The sequence below is a fragment of the Oncorhynchus keta genome, chromosome 22 (genome assembly GCF_023373465.1).
Source record: "Oncorhynchus keta strain PuntledgeMale-10-30-2019 chromosome 22, Oket_V2, whole genome shotgun sequence".
Classification (NCBI taxonomy): domain Eukaryota; kingdom Metazoa; phylum Chordata; class Actinopteri; order Salmoniformes; family Salmonidae; genus Oncorhynchus; species Oncorhynchus keta.
This window is the reverse complement of record NC_068442.1, coordinates 2,892,144-2,908,495: the sequence shown is the minus strand read 5'-3', so window position 1 is coordinate 2,908,495 and position 16,352 is coordinate 2,892,144. Positions and strand designations below refer to the sequence as shown.

Below are 16,352 nucleotides of genomic sequence, written 5' to 3'. Positions count from 1 at the left end.
ACCTTTTTGTCCAATTTAAATAACATTAAATTGATAAGAAATACAGTGTAGACATTGTTAATGTTGTGAATGACTATTGTAGCTGGAAATGGCTGATTTTTAATGGAATATCTACATAGGTCCATTATCAGCAACCATCACTCCTGTGTTCCAATGGCACATTGTGTTAGCTAATCCCAGGTTAACATTTTGAAAGGCTAATTGATCATTAGAAAACCCTTTTGCAATTATGTTAACACAGCTGAAAACTACTGTGCTATTTAAATAATCAATAAAACTGAACTTCTTTAGACTGGTTGAGTATCTGGAGCATCAGCATTTGTGGGTTAGATTACAGGCTCAAAATGGCCAGAAACAAAGAACTTTCTTCTGAAACTCATCAGTCTACTCTTGTTCTGAGAAATTAAGGCTATTCCATGTGAGAAATTGGCAAGAAACTGAAGATCTCGTACAATGCTGTGTACTACTCCCTTTACAGAACAGTGCAAGTTGGCTCTAATCAGAATAGAAAGAGTAGTGGGAGGCCCCGGTGCACAACTGTAATGTACTTGTCCTCTTGATCAGTTGTACACCGGGGCCTCCCACTCTTTCTATTCTGGTTAGAGACAGATTTTCGGGATGTCTCATGATTTAACAAACACCGCTGTATCTCGGCCACCTTCCACCCCAGATGCAGATTTCTTTAGGGGGGGTTTTGTATTTTGCTAATTGTATTTCCACAGGGGAGCGGACATCGGCTGTATTTAAATAAATAAAAATGTTTTTAATTTAACCAGTTAAGAACAAATTCTTATTTACAATGACAGCCTAGGAACAGTGGGTTAACTGCCTTGTTTAGGGGCAGAATGACAGATTTTTACCTTGTCAGCTCAGGGATTTGATCTGGCAACATTTCGATTACTGGCCCAATGCTCTAACCACTAGGCTACCTGCCACCCCTATGTATTTAAGACAATCAGGTCAATTAATCAGAGTGTATACATGCAGGTAGTTCATTTTTTAAATTGAAACCTGGATAATTGTGTTGCTGTTAATAATAAAACGCTGGGCATCAGCTCTCAGACAAGAGAGGCTTGAATTGAGCCTAAGCCAAAAGCAGGAAAACTACCCATGATTGCCAAGCTTTGACCACTGGGATCTGTAGGGCTCAAAGCTGCCTATTTTGCTACCTAAACAGTCTGTCTGGTGCCATACGTGTACATCAGCCCTGTGTGGCTTAGTTGGTGAGAGTCTGGCGCCAGCTACACCAATGTCAATACAAAATATGTATTAGCCTCTTTTGGCGTAACAACACCCATAGAAAAAAAGGGATCCAATATTTCGGCTGTCCCCATTGGGTAACTTTTTGGCGGAATCAAAAAGGGATCTCCACAGGATTCTCTTATTGGGACAGCCGAAGAACCCTATATGGCTCGAGATAGCGCTTTCTTTTTAAGAGTGCCGTCTGTCTGCTAGCATACAAGTACAACAATACTACCACACGGCCAACCCTAGCCGTATACCCCATGACCCCATCATTATACAGGCATTGTCGCACTCCCAGAGAATAACAACAACAATCAGTAAACAACAATGTGGTTATTATGGTACAGGGCTTAAGCCAAATCCATCCGAACCAACACAGAACCCACCAGGATGAGCTAAATCAGCTAAATCCATCCGAACCAACACAGAACCCACCAGGATGAGCTAAATCAGCTAAATCCATCCGAATCAACACAGAACCCGCCAGGATGAGCTAAATCAGCTAAATCCATCCGAATCAACACAGAACCCGCCAGGATGAGCTAAATCAGCTAAATCCATCCGAACCAACACAGAACCCGTCAGGATGAGCTAAATCAGCAAAATCCATCCGAACCAACACAGAACCCGTCAGGATGAGCTAAATCAGCCAAATCCATCCGAATCAACACAGAACCCGCCAGGATGAGCTAAATCAGTCAAATCCATCCGGATCAACACAGAACCCACCAGGATGAGCTAAATCAGTCAAATCCATCCGGATCAACACAGAACCCGCCAGGATGAGCTAAATCAGTCAAATCCATCCAACCAACACAGAACCCGCCAGGATGAGCTAAATCAGCTAAATCCATCCGAACCAACACAGAACCCGCCAGGATGAGCTAAATCAGCCAAACCCATCCGAATCAACACAGAACCCGCCAGGATGAGCTAAATCAGCCAAATCCATCCGAATCAACACAGAACCCGTCAGGATGAGCTAAATCAGCCAAATCCATCCGAACCAACACAGAACCCACCAGGATGAGCTAAATCAGCTAAATCCATCCGAATCAACACAGAACCCGCCAGGATGAGCTAAATCAGCTAAATCCATCCGAATCAACACAGAACCCGCCAGGATGAGCTAAATCAGCTAAATCCATCTGAACCAACACAGAACCCGCCAGGATGAGCTAAATCAGCCAAATCCATCCGAACCAACACAGAACCCACCAGGATGAGCTAAATCAGCCAAATCCATCCGAACCAACACAGAACCCGTCAGGATGAGCTAAATCAGCCAAATCCATCCGAACCAACACAGAACCCGCCAGGATGAGCTAAATCAGCCAAATCCATCCGAACCAACACAGAACCCGCCAGGATGAGCTAAATCAGCCAAATCCATCCGAACCAACACAGAACCCGTCAGGATGAGCTAAATCAGCCAAATCCATCCGAACCAACACAGAACCCGCCAGGATGAGCTAAATCAGCCAAATCCATCCGAACCAACACAGAACCCATCAGGATGAGCTAAATCAGTCAAATCCATCCGAACCAACACAGAACCCACCAGGATGAGCTAAATCAGCCAAATCCATCCGATACAACACAGAACCCACCAGGATGAGCTAAATCAGCCAAATCCATCCGAATCAACACAGAACCCGTCAGGATGAGCTAAAATCAGCCAAATCCATCCGAACCAACACAGAACCCGTCAGGATGAGCTAAATCAGCCAAATTCCATCCGAACCAACACAGAACCCACCAGGATGAGCTAAATCAGCAAAATCCATCCGAACCAACACAGAACCCACCAGGATGAGCTAAATCAGCAAAATCCATCCAAACCAACACAGAACCCACCAGGATGAGCTAAATCAGTCAAATCCATCCGAACCAACACAGAACCCGCCAGGATGAGCTAAATCAGCTAAATCCATCCGAACCAACACAGAACCCGTCAGGATGAGCTAAATCAGCCAAATCCATCCGAATCAACACAGAACCAGCCAGGATGAGCTAAATCAGCTAAATCCATCCGAATCAACACAGAACCCGCCAGGATGAGCTAAATCAGCTAAATCCATCCGAATCAACACAGAACCCGCCAGGATGAGCTAAATCAGCTAAATCCATCCGAACCAACACAGAACCCGTCAGGATGAGCTAAATCAGCAAAATCCATCCGAACCAACACAGAACCCACCAGGATGAGCTAAATCAGCTAAATCCATCCGAATCAATACAGAACCCGCCAGGATGAGCTAAATCAGCTAAATCCATCCGAACCAACACAGAACCCGCCAGGATGAGCTAAATCAGCCAAATCCATCCGAACCAACACAGAACCCGCCAGGATGAGCTAAATCAGCTAAATCCATCCGAACCAACACAGAACCCGGCAGGATGAGCTAAATCAGCCAAATCCATCCGAACCAACACAGAACCCGCCAGGATGAGCAAAATCAGCCAAATCCATCCGAACCAACACAGAACCCGCCAGGATGAGCTAAATCAGCCAAATCCATCCGAACCAACACAGAACCCGCCAGGATGAGCAAAATCAGCCAAATCCATCCGAACCAACACAGAACCCATCAGGATGAGCTAAATCAGTCAAATCCATCCAAACCAACACAGAACCCACCAGGATGAGCTAAATCAGCCAAATCCATCCGATACAACACAGAACCCACCAGGATGAGCTAAATCAGCTAAATCCATCCGAATCAACACAGAACCCGTCAGGATGAGCTAAAATCAGCCAAATCCATCCGAACCAACACAGAACCCGTCAGGATGAGCTAAATCAGCCAAATCCATCCGAACCAACACAGAACCCACCAGGATGAGCTAAATCAGCAAAATCCATCCGAACCAACACAGAACCCACCAGGATGAGCTAAATCAGCAAAATCCATCCAAACAAACACAGAACCCACCAGGATGAGCTAAATCAGTCAAATCCATCCGAACCAACACAGAACCCGCCAGGATGAGCTAAATCAGCTAAATCCATCCGAACCAACACAGAACCCGTCAGGATGAGCTAAATCAGCCAAATCCATCCGAATCAACACAGAACCAGCCAGGATGAGCTAAATCAGTCAAATCCATCCAAACCAACACAGAACCCACCAGGATGAGCTAAATCAGTCAAATCCATCCGAACCAACACAGAACCCACCAGGATGAGCTAAATCAGTCAAATCCATCTGAACCAACACAGAACCCACCAGGATGAGCTAAATCAGTCAAATCTATCCGAACCAACACAGAACCCGCCAGGATGAGCTAAATCAGCCAAATCCTTCCGAACCAACACAGAACCCACCAGGATGAGCTAAATCAGCAAAATCCATCCGAACCAACACAGAACCCGTCAGGATGAGCTAAATCAGCCAAATCCATCCGAATCAACACAGAACCCGCCAGGATGAGCTAAATCAGTCAAATCCATCCGGATCAACACAGAACCCACCAGGATGAGCTAAATCAGTCAAATCCATCCGGATCAACACAGAACCCGCCAGGATGAGCTAAATCAGTCAAATCCATCCGAACCAACACAGAACCCGCCAGGATGAGCTAAATCAGCTAAATCCATCCGAACCAACACAGAACCCGCCAGGATGAGCTAAATCAGCCAAATCCATCCGAATCAACACAGAACCCGCCAGGATGAGCTAAATCAGCCAAATCCATCCGAATCAACACAGAACCCGTCAGGATGAGCTAAATCAGCCAAATCCATCCGAACCAACACAGAACCCGCCAGGATGAGCTAAATCAGCCAAATCCATCCGAATCAACACAGAACCCGTCAGGATGAGCTAAATCAGCCAAATCCATCCAAACCAACACAGAACCCGCCAGGATGAGCTGAATCAGCAAAATCCATCCGAACCAACACAGAACATGCCAGGATGAGCTACATTTACATTTACATTTAAGTCATTTAGCAGACGCTCTTATCCAGAGCGACTTACAAATTGGTGCATTCACCTTATGACATCCAGTGGAACAGCCACTTTACAATAGTGCATCTAAATCTTTTAGGGGGTGAGAAGGATTTCTTATCCTATCCTAGGTATTCCTTAAAGAGGTGGGGTTTCAGGTGTCTCCGGAAGGTGGTGATTGACTCCGCTGTCCTGGCGTCGTGAGGGAGTTTGTTCCACCATTGGGGGCCAGAGCAGCGAACAGTTTTGACTGGGCTGAGCGGGAACTGTACTTCCTCAGTGGTAGGGAGGCGAGCAGGCCAGAGGTGGATGAACGCAGTGCCCTTGTTTGGGTGTAGGGCCTGATCAGAGCCTGGAGGTACTGAGGTGCCGTTCCCCCTCACAGCTCCGTAGGCAAGCACCATGGTCTTGTAGCGGATGCGAGCTTCAACTGGAAGCCAGTGGAGAGAGCGGAGGAGCGGGGTGACGTGAGAGAACTTGGGAAGGTTGAACACCAGACGGGCTGCGGCGTTCTGGATGAGTTGTAGGGGTTTAATGGCACAGGCAGGGAGCCCAGCCAACAGCGAGTTGCAGTAATCCAGACGGGAGATGACAAGTGCCTGGATTAGGACCTGCGCCGCTTCCTGTGTGAGGCAGGGTCGTACTCTGCGGATGTTGTAGAGCATGAACCTACAGGAACGGGCCACCGCCTTGATGTTAGTTGAGAACGACAGGGTGTTGTCCAGGATCACGCCAAGGTTCTTAGCGCTCTGGGAGGAGGACACAATGGAGTTGTCAACCGTGATGGCGAGATCATGGAACGGGCAGTCCTTCCCCGGGAGGAAGAGCAGCTCCGTCTTGCCGAGGTTCAGCTTGAGGTGGTGATCCGTCATCCACATTGATATGTCTGCCAGACATGCAGAGATGCGATTCGCCACCTGGTCATCAGAAGGGGAAAGGAGAAGATTAATTGTGTGTCGTCTGCATAGCAATGATAGGAGAGACCATGTGAGGTTATGACAGAGCCAAGTAACTTGGTGTATAGCGAGAATAGGAGAGGGCCTAGAACAGAGCCCTGGGGACCCCAGTGGTGAGAGCGTGTGGTGAGGAGACAGATTCTCGCCACGCCACCTGGTAGGAGCGACCTGTCAGGTAGGACGCAATCCAAGCGTGGTCCGCGCCGGAGATGCCCAACTCGGAGAGGGTGGAGAGGAGGATCTGATGGTTCACAGTATCGAAGGCAGCCGATAGGTCTAGAAGGATGAGAGCAGAGGAAAGAGAGTTAGCTTTAGCAGTGCGGAGCGCCTCCGTGATACAGAGAAGAGCAGTCTCAGTTGAATGACTAGTCTTGAAACCTGACTGATTTGGATCAAGAAGGTCATTCTGAGAGAGATAGCGGGAGAGCTGGCCAAGGACGGCACGTTCAAGAGTTTTGGAGAAAAAGAAAGAAGGGATACTGGTCTGTAGTTGTTGACATCGGAGGGATCGAGTGTAGGTTTTTTCAGAAGGGGTGCAACTCTCACTCTCTTGAAGACGGAAGGGACGTAGCCAGCGGTCAGCGATGAGTTGATGAGCGAGGTGAGGTAAGGGAGAAGGTCTCCGGAAATGGTCTGGAGAAGAGAGGAGGGGATAGGGTCAAGCGGGCAGGTTGTTGGGCGGCCGGCCGTCACAAGACGCGAGATTTCATCTGGAGAGAGAGGGGAGAAAGAGGTCAGAGCACAGGGTAGGGCAGTGTGAGCAGAACCAGCGGTGTCGTTTGACTTAGCAAACGAGGATCGGATGTCGTCGACCTTCTTTTCAAAATGGTTGACGAAGTCATCTGCAGAGAGGGAGGAGGGGGAGGGGGAGGAGGATTCAGGAGGGAGGAGAAGGTGGCAAAGAGCTTCCTAGGGTTAGAGGCAGATGCTTGGAATTTAGAGTGGTAGAAAGTGGCTTTAGCAGCAGAGACAGAGGAGGAAAATGTAGAGAGGAGGGAGTGAAAGGATGCCAGGTCCGCAGGGAGGCGAGTTTTCCTCCATTTCCGCTCGGCTGCCCGGAGCCCTGTTCTGTGAGCTCGCAATGAGTCGTCGAGCCACGGAGCGGGAGGGGAGGACCGAGCCGGCCTGGTGAATAGGGGACATAGAGAGTCAAAGGATGCAGAAAGGGAGGAGAGGAGGGTTGAGGAGGCAGAATCAGGAGATAGGTTGGAGAAGGTTTGAGCAGAGGGAAGAGATGATAGGATGAAAGAGGGAGAGAGTAGCGGGGAGAGAGAGCGAAGGTTGGGACGGCGCGATACCATCCGAGTAGGGGCAGTGTGGGAAGTGTTGGATGAGAGCGAGAGGGAAAAGGATACAGGTAGTGGTCGGAGACTTGGAGGGGAGTTGCAATGAGGTTAGTGGAAGAACAGCATCTAGTAAAGATGAGGTCGAGCGTATTGCCTGCCTTGTGAGTAGGGGGAAGGTGAGAGGGTGAGGTCAAAAGAGGAGAGCAGTGGAAAGAAGGAGGCAGAGAGGAATGAGTCAAAGGTAGACGTGGGGAGGTTAAAGTCGCCCAGAACTGTGAGAGGTGAGCCGTCCTCAGGAAAGGAGCTTATCAAGGCATCAAGCTCATTGATGAACTCTCCGAGGGAACCTGGAGGGCGATAAATGATAAGGATGTTAAGCTTGAAAGGGCTGGTAACTGTGACAGCATGGAATTCAAAGGAGGCGATAGACAGATGGGTAAGGGGAGAAAGAGAGAATGACCACTTGGGAGAGATGAGGATCCCGGTGCCACCACCCCGCTGACCAGAAGCTCTCGGGTGTGCGAACACGTGGGCGGACGAGGAGAGAGCAGTAGGAGTAGCAGTGTTATCTGTGGTGATCCATGTTTCCGTCAGTGCCAAGAAGTCGAGGGACTGGAGGGAGGCATAGGCTGAGATGAACTCTGCCTTGTTGGCCGCAGATCGGCAGTTCCAGAGGCTACCGGAGACCTGGAACTCCACGTGGGTCGTGCGCGCTGGGACCACCAGATTAGGGTGGCCGTGGCCACGCGGTGTGGAGCATTTGTATGGTCTGTGCAGAGAGGAGAGAACAGGGATAGACAGACACATAGTTGACAGGCTACAGAAGAGGCTACGCTAATGCAAGGAGATTGAATGACAAGTGGACTACACGTCTCGAATGTTCAGAAAGTTAAGCTTACGCAGCAAGAATCTTATTGACTAAAATGATTAAAATGATACAGTACTGCTGAAGAAGGCTAGCTGGCAGTGGCTGCGTTGTTGACTTTGTAGGCTAGCTGGCAGTGGCTGCGTTGTTGACACTACACTAATCAAGTCGTTCCGTTGAGTGTAATAGTTTTTACAGTGCTGCTATTCGGGGCCAGCTGGCTAGCTAGCAGTGTTGATTACGTTACGTTGCGTTAAAAGAACGACAATAGCTGGCTAGCTAACCTAGAAAATCGCTCTAGACTACACAATTATCTTTGATACAAAGACGGCTATGTAGCTAGCTATGTAGCTAGCTACGATCAAACAAATCAAACCGTTGTGCTGTAATGAAATGAAATGAAAAGGTGATACTACCTGTGGAGCGAAGCGGAATGCGACCGGGTTGTTGAGTGGGAAGTTCTATTCGGTAGACGTTGGCTAGCTGTTGGCTAGCTAGCAGTGTCTGCTACGTTAAGGACGACAAATAGCTGGCTAGCTAACCTCGGTAAATTAAGATAATCACTCTAAGACTACACACTCTAAACTACACAATTATCTTGGATACGAAGACAGCAAAGACAACTATGTAGCTAGCTAACACTACACTAATCAAGTCGTTCAGTTGAGTGTAATAGTTTCTACAGTGCTGCTATTCGGTAGACGGTGGACGTTTGCTAGCTGGCTAGCTGCTGGGCTGATAGCAGTGTAGACTACGTTAGGACGACGAAATACGATAATTACGCAATTATCTTTGATACAAAGACGGCTATGTAGCTTGCTAAGAAGAAATTGCTAAGATTAGACAAATCAAACCGTTGTACTATAATGAAATGTAATGAAATGTAATGAAAAGTTATACTACCTGCGGACCGAAGTGCGAATGCGACCGCTCGCTCCAACCCGGAAGTTGGAGCTAAATCAGCCAAATCCATCCGAATCAACACAAACCCGTCAGGATGAGCTAAATCAGCTAAATCCATCCGAACCAACACAGAACCCACCAGGATGAGCTAAATCAGCCAAATCCATCCGAACCAACACAGAACCCGTCAGGATGAGCTAAATCAGCCAAATCCATCCGAACCAACACAGAACCCGCCAGGATGAGCTAAATCAGCAAAATCCATCCGAATCAACACAGAACCCGTCAGGATGAGCTAAATCAGCCAAATCCATCCGAACCAACACAGAACCCGTCAGGATGAGCTAAATCAGCCAAATCCATCCAGAATCAACACAGAACCCGTCAGGATGAGCTAAATCAGCTAAATCCATCCGAACCAACACAGAACCCACCAGGATGAGCTAAATCAGCCAAATCCATCCGAATCAACACAGAACCCGCCAGGATGAGCTAAATCAGCCAAATCCATCCGAATCAACACAGAACCCGTCAGGATGAGCTAAATCAGCCAAATCCATCCGAACCAATACAGAACCCACCAGGATGAGCTAAATCAGTCAAATCCATCCGAACCAACACAGAACCCGCCAGGATTAGCTAAATCAGCCAAATCGTAGAGGAATCTTCTCCTTGTCTGTCTCAGAGGTTGAACCAGGGTTCATCTGGTGTCAGTGATGTGAAGTGGCGTGCAAACACAGACTGTCATCCCTTCTACCAAAGTGCTGTCTGTGCATTATTAAAAAAAAAAACTATTCTAAAGCTAGAGGTTATAATTGGATTAGTTTCTGCATGGAAGGAGAGAGAAAAAACACCCATTCATAATATTCTGAATAATATTTTTTAAAAACTAAATAAACCTGACCTATTATACAGAAGGAAATGTCTGAAATCCAGATGAACATATTCAGGGACTTATCATCACCGTCAACAGTGAATGGGTAATAATATTCACAGTACATTTTTGTTGATTTGAAATGAAGTGTGTCCTTGAACATTAATGTGACCTACTGTAGTAACCAAACAAGTTCCCTATTCCTCTTTTCTCATGAATTTTTCAAGGGGCAGAAAGAGAATAGAAAATGGGCCTAACCCAAGGGACACAAGTGAGAACCATTTCCCTGCCTGCTGCTATTCACTCATGGCTAATCAAGTAACAGCACTTTCACTTTTTCTACTTGTTGTATGTTTACAGAGGTGAAATCAAATCAAATCCAGTTGGTCGCATACACATATTTAGCGGGTGTAGCGAAATGCTTGTGTTCCTAGCGCCAACAGTGCAGTAATATCTGACAATACACAACAATACACACAAATCTAAAGAAGTAAAAGATTGGAATGAAGAAATATAGAAAAAAAATATCAGGACGCGCAATATCGGAGTCTGGAGTATAGCGCACGTAAGAAAGAACTAAAGCCATTGAATTCTACCGTGCTGATATACCGTGCGTTATAGGGAAATAATACACACTCTAGAATGCCCTTAAAGCCAATTAGAAACAAGTACATAACATGGTATAGATATATACTGTATATGATGGGATGTATAAACATTATGGACAGTATGTAGATAGAATATGTAGTATATCTGAAGAATAGTATATGTACAGCTATAGTTAAATAGGATAGGCCTCGACTAGAATACAGTATATACTTGTTAGAAATATTATGATTAAATGACTGAACAATATTCTCATTTTAAATGGAACTGTAACTAAGTAAACTTATACTCTGTTTTATTATATCTGATTAACAATATGAGTTCATAAGAAGGGATTGTGTGACACGGACAAGGAGTAATTAAAGTTAATGAACACCATTCCAACTAGGAAGAAAGAAATGGGTTGTGGATTAAGTAAGCAGATAAGGTAGTTAACCGATGGTTGAACCGACGAAACTGAGCTCTGGGGTGTTTTAGATAAGGCAGTGAGTGCATTCCTAGGTTGTCTGTTAATTAGAACTGTCAGCTAAGTGGTGATTGATAATGGTGAGGGGTCTAAAGTTAATTCAGTTAGGTTGTGTGACCTGTGAGTGTGTTAGTGAGTTGGAATGAATTTTTAAACTCACTTGATTCTAGGTCGGGAGGAGGGGATTCATTCTAGAAGCAATGAAATGACGTCATATTAGTGTATATAAACTGTTGCTCGTGGTAATGTGGCAGCGCGCTCCGAGAATAAATTCTGTTACCTATTATTGATAAGACTGGTCTCCGTCTATTTTATGCAAACAAGAATCTTACAAATTCTCATAAAACAGATTAAGGGATTTCAATTAATGAAAACATATTGGTATAATTAAATGGCAGCAACAATACTGTACATACTGAATGAAGTGGGTAAAACAGTATGACAACATTGTTAAAGTGACCAGCGTTCTATGTCTGTGTGCACAGGAAGCAGCCTCTAAGGTGCAGGGTTGAATAACAGGGCGGAGACCGGCTAGTGGTGACTATTTAACAGTCTGATGGCCTCGAGATAGAAGCTGTTTTTCAGTCTCTCGGTCCCAGCTTTGGCTCACCTGTACTGACCTCGCCTTCTGGATGGTAGCGGGTGGAACAGGCCGTGGCTGAGGTCCTTGATCACTTTTGGGGCCTTCCTGTGACACCGGATGCTGTAGATTTCGTGGAAGGCAGGCAGTGATGCAATGCGGCAGACCGCACCACCCTCTGGAGAGCCCTGCGGTTGCGGACGGTGCAGTTGACCTACCAGGCGGTGATACAGCCGGACAGGATGCTCTCAATGGTGCATCTGTAAAAGTTTGCGAGGGTCTTAATTTCTTCAGCCTCCTGAGGTTGAGGCGCTGTTGTTCATTCTTCACCACACTGCCTGTGAGGGTGGACCACTTCAAATGGTCAGTGACGTGTACGCCGAGGAACTTGACGCTGTCTCCTGAAGTCCACGATCAACTCCATCATTTTGTGCTGAAATAGCACTGGGCCAGATTCAAAGCCGCTAGACCATTGTAGTGCACTACTTTGGGCCCTTGGTCAAAAGTAGTGCACTCAATAGGGAATAGGGCGCCATTTTGGAAGTAACCCATATGGTGATACTGTGGCAGTGCATTCGGACCCTCAGGAGGTGCAAAATGCTCTCTACAGGTGACATTTTAAACCTGGATTGAAAACACATCACCCCTCTGTGGCTCTGTATTCTATGCGCTGTATATACAGTGAGTGCATATACACTGTAAGGCAGACTTACACATAACCTACATATGATAATGAACAAGGATGCACCCCCTAAAGCAAAGCAGGGTATACTGGGCTACTGGGCACATAGGATGATGCATTTACTTTATCGTACATGAATAATACTTATTCATATATATATATATATATATATGTATATGTATGACCATTTTAATAAAACAGACCAAAAAAATAAGACAAAACACTAACTTAAACATATTTAAGGAGGCATGTCCCAAATAATTTAAGTGTGGAATCAATAGCTGAACAGCAAACATAATGTACAAATGATCTGACATAAATACACACACAGAGGTGGAGGGAAGAAGAAAAAACACTGAGACAAAAAACACTGCTATCCCCCCCTCGTTACACACACACACACACACACACACAGCCACTACAGAGAAACAAAGACCGACACACAAGGGTTGTGCTCAATTCAACATTTTGGAATTGACTCCCATTCAACTCCTGAGTTGAAATCCAAATTTAATTGACCACACCCCACAGGACGTATGATTTTTTATTTGAGTGACAGGAAGTAGAATTGAATGCAGTGTGGCGCAGTGCTAGCTGTTCCACTTGAGATTCTAGGTTCGAGTTCAGGCTATTTTCCACCATAATTTGCAAATAAATTCATTAAAAATCCTACAATGTGATTTTCTGGATTTTTTTCCCCTCATTTTATCTGTCATAGTTGAAGTGTACCTATGATGAAAATTACAGCCCTCTCTCATCTTTCCAAGTGGGAGAACTTGCACAATTGGTGGCTGACTAAATACTTGTTTTTTGCCCCACTGTAAGTGATTCATGAAATATAATAACAGTTGAGTTTTTTTATCATTCATTTTAAGAGTTTGTCCTGAAAATATTTTATATACATGTTTGATCCTTTACAAAAAAAATGAATTTGTTGCAATAAACTACCCTAAAATTGTGGCACATTTGCTGCAAACTAAATAGTGTGCCAGAAAATGTTGCCAGAAGTTTGCAAATGTTTGCCACTCATGGTGAATCTGAGGCAAACCTGTGGCAACAGTATTTACCTGTGGTGTTGGAAGAGACATTGGTGCACTCACTCATAACACATTTTTTGAGTGACAAATTAGTGTATCTTCTTCAAGATTGAGAAGGTAAGCAAATGCATGTCTTATTCTCATAAATGTAGCCCATACATTCATTATTTGTAACAATTCGATATTTCATTGCTTTAAAGTAGTAGCTAGGGTGATCTTGATCATGTGTTGTTCCTTCTCTCTTTCTAGAAGCAACCAGTTACAAGGCAAAAATACAGATTAACGCCTCCAATCCAATTGAGGACAGAGAAATGTGTGTGCTCCAGGTCAAGGATTCTTGCGTGCATGGCTTTGAGATGTACGTTAATAATAATTCATTCTGGAAAAAGAATATGAAGTCAATAACTCAATTGTGTGTTGCTTTTCTTCCACCCAAGCCGTATCCACCCGAGTCAGGAATAAAATACAACTAGTATAGAGAGCTGTCTTTCAATGATGAAGTCCCCAGTCTAGATTTATAAGATCATAATTAGCCGATTCATTTGAATCAATTCTGTATACTGTGGCTCTCTAGGAACAGTTGACCACACATTTAGATTTAGTAGGCCTAAGTCCCTGTTGATGCTAGCTAAATCATTTGTTTATAGCATTTATACAAGGCAGAAACATTGTTTCCTTGCTGAAAAAGATATAGAGTGCCAGATTCAGCGAGAAGCATAGCAAAATCAAGGCAACTTAGTAACAGTGGACACCTTTTTTCCAAAGCCAAACCCACCCATTAGCTACTGAGTCTACTTTTAAGACGCCAAAATAGAAAATGTTCTCAGTAATTGTTTTCAGTATCCTCATTTTATCTTTTGGATTCAACAAGATTTGGCCGAAGGACTTCCACAGGGCCACCATCTCCAAAGTTCACTCAAAAAGGCTATGGTTCTGAAATGGGTTTGATTTCGTTTTTGGTTCTTTTTATTATTTAAATGTCGTTAACTATCTTTTCAATTTCCATTGGTTGAAAGCTACTGCTCAGTTATCACTTGGCTCATGTAAATTCTGTAGTTGCCCATTTAAACATCCCCATAGTGTACACATTTCTCTCATGTAAATGTTGTAGCTACATAAAAATATAAAATAATCTATTTATTTGGGAAATGTTTGCTCTATTCTTTAGCATGCTGATGATTTCAATTTGTATTGGTTTTATTTCTATTCTGTTAAGACATTGAATACATGTTGTTTAGGATATTTACTACATTTATGTTTAGCTTTCTCTGTGAGAAGCAAGTTCATTTAAAGGTATATATATATATATATATATATATATGTACATGTGTATATATATATACATGTGTATATATATATATATATATATATATATATATATATATATATATATATATATATATATATATATATATATATATATATATATGAATGATCTGGTTGATGTATTTCCACATTGTTAACACACACTAACCAAAAAAACTGATCTCATTTGAACATTCATACTGAGTTTGCAGCAAATTTACAAACCGTAGAATGTTTGGCGGAATTGTTTGCCAGACGATCAGTAGTCGCAGCAAATTTGCCGCAACGGTTTGCCACAAAACTCATTTGCATGTGAAAATATATGCGGAAATCTGCCAGAAGACAGTTTTTTTTCAGTAATTGATGTTTTATGTACAAGACGTATATTTGTATAGACTACACTTAATATGGAATAGAAGAGGCATTTGAATTTAATTGAATTTGACTAAATTAAATTATATTTCCTCTAATTTAAATTCCAATTGTAATTCTGTATCCTATTCTCTATAAAATTCAATCATTTAATTGGAATTTATGAGGCATATTCAGTTCTGAATTGAGCACAACCCTGACACATACACACACCCACTACAGACACATCCCTTCTCCGGTGCGGCACAGCAGTATTGAGACAGACCGCTCAGGTCCACTGAGAGCATCTGATAATGAGACCCATTCTGCAGAGCACAGGCCACAAACCTGCAGGCTGGTGTTGTACTGCAGCACAAACATACACAAAACAGACACACAGACATACACGGACACAGAGAGAGGCATCCAGTCAGCTCCCTACCATCCTCTATCCTCCGCTAGCCCTCTATCATCTCATCCCACCTCACCAGACACGACACGCACACATTGAACCAGCCGTCCCACCTCCCTCACACACACACACCCCAGAGGCTTCACACAGACACCTGTGACTGTGTGGCCAGGATGATATCCCTCTTACTAAGCCCGGTTACCCTGGTAGAGCTGGAGAGCTGCAACGGAGGACATACAGTATCCTACATCATTGGTTTCCTTCCCACTGGCCCTGAACTCTCTGTTGTCTGTGTCATATCCTGTATGTGCTACTCAGGTCATTACAGAGGGCATCTACAGTGTGTGGTGGCCTCTCTGCCTCTCCTTTGACTGAGGTCCCCAAATATAGGTCAGGGTTGTCATTAGACTGACTGATCTGTGTCAAAGCCTACCCATAACAATAGTGCTCAATTTCTGTGGGGGGAAACGCGCGGGAATAAGCACAATGGCTTAAGTAAAAGCTTGGTCAATGTACCATAAAATCGCAGGAAAGAATCGACTGTTCAGGTTCTTTTCTTCCCCTCACCGTGATACCTTTTCTAGGGTGTACAGGAGAAGAGGTGTTTAGAAAAACACTGGGCCTCGTTGTGTATGGTTAACGGCAGTCCTGAAAAGCCTGGGAAGCGGTGGTTAAATAGGGCAATGTTCACGCTCAGTGAATAACGTAAAGCTGACCAAGAAATGCAACGGGACGACTGGAAATATACGGCTAAAGAGAAACTAAAACAACGTCGAGAGCCTGTGTGGGCAGTGCACTGTGATATGGAATAGCGAACGTGTTTAGAGGATT

The 16,352-nt window shown here is 44.5% G+C and overlaps 1 protein-coding gene across 3 annotated transcripts in view; it reads right to left on the bottom strand.

Annotated features, from left to right (window-relative positions):
- Positions 1-16,352, bottom strand: part of LOC118400808 (contactin-1a-like) — a 119,279-nt gene that overhangs the window by 59,468 nt on the left and 43,459 nt on the right. The window lies entirely within an intron of this gene.